Genomic DNA, 1,069 nt, shown 5'->3' with positions numbered 1-1,069 from the left:
TGGCACTCCCCACGTCTGCAGTCATTTCCTGTTTTTTGAAAATACATGTGACATGTGTTTGGCTACAGTCAAGGGTTGCTGCATGCATCAAACCCATGTAAAACTCTGTTTCCAGTTTTTCAGATTAATGTACATTATGTGCGAGGAACTGAGTGGAACTGAAATGCTTCCTTCTCCTGAGTTTGTTGGATAATTGCAGGTAAGATTAATCAAAACTTAAAAAAGTTTTATCAGTGTATAAAAATAAAAAAGACGGAAAGGGATTTTAATTTTACGTCATGCTTATGAACATGTATGTATTAATGATATTACGGAATGCTTCTTATCAGGGATTACAGCAGGGGAACCAACGATGCCACTACCGATTGAAAAACAGCTCCACTGTGGCCTACAAATTGGAAAAATCACCACCATTTGAAGATATTCTGTGGAGTTTTAATAATAAAAGCTGTTTGTTTTTGATAAAAATGTCACACCCAACTTCAAAAACAAGTGGATTATAATTTAGAAACCATTCCTTGTGTATCAAACCAAACTGACTGAGACCGGAATAGTGGAAATCTATGAATGTTGTAAATCACTGATCATGAATTTTGTCGAATCAAAGGAGTTCCACAACTAATTGTCGAAGGAAGGTAAGCTCTAAATAGTCCTTTGCCTTTAGCCGGTGTGTGGTTCTTCTTGATGTGTAACTTTATTCTTTAAAGATTATTAGTCCTAATGATGAATTTATCTTGCAATTAAACTTTATTGAACCTTCTTGTACTTTAAAAAAAATCTCTAGTGTCCAGTTTACAAATCACATAAATCTATGTAAAATACAGCAGTCCCTATTCATCAGCATTTTCTTTACTTTCTGATTATAAAGGTTTTAGTTTAAGGGGTTTTATGTCTTATATTTTAAATGTCTGATAAAGAGCATATGGCTACAACCTTCATGTTCATTTCCTGTGAACAGAGCTGGCTGCAGACATAGAGCAGTAGAGTCAAATTGGATGCTGGGGTAGTGTAGGGGCACACAACGGCTAGGGAAATGAATAAATTCATAATATGAAACAAGTGCTGTTAT

The sequence above is a fragment of the Morone saxatilis genome, unplaced genomic scaffold (assembly GCF_004916995.1).
Source record: "Morone saxatilis isolate NCDOM2014 unplaced genomic scaffold, NCSU_SB_2.0 Contig4, whole genome shotgun sequence".
Taxonomy (NCBI): domain Eukaryota; kingdom Metazoa; phylum Chordata; class Actinopteri; family Moronidae; genus Morone; species Morone saxatilis.
This window is presented reverse-complemented; position numbering follows the sequence as displayed.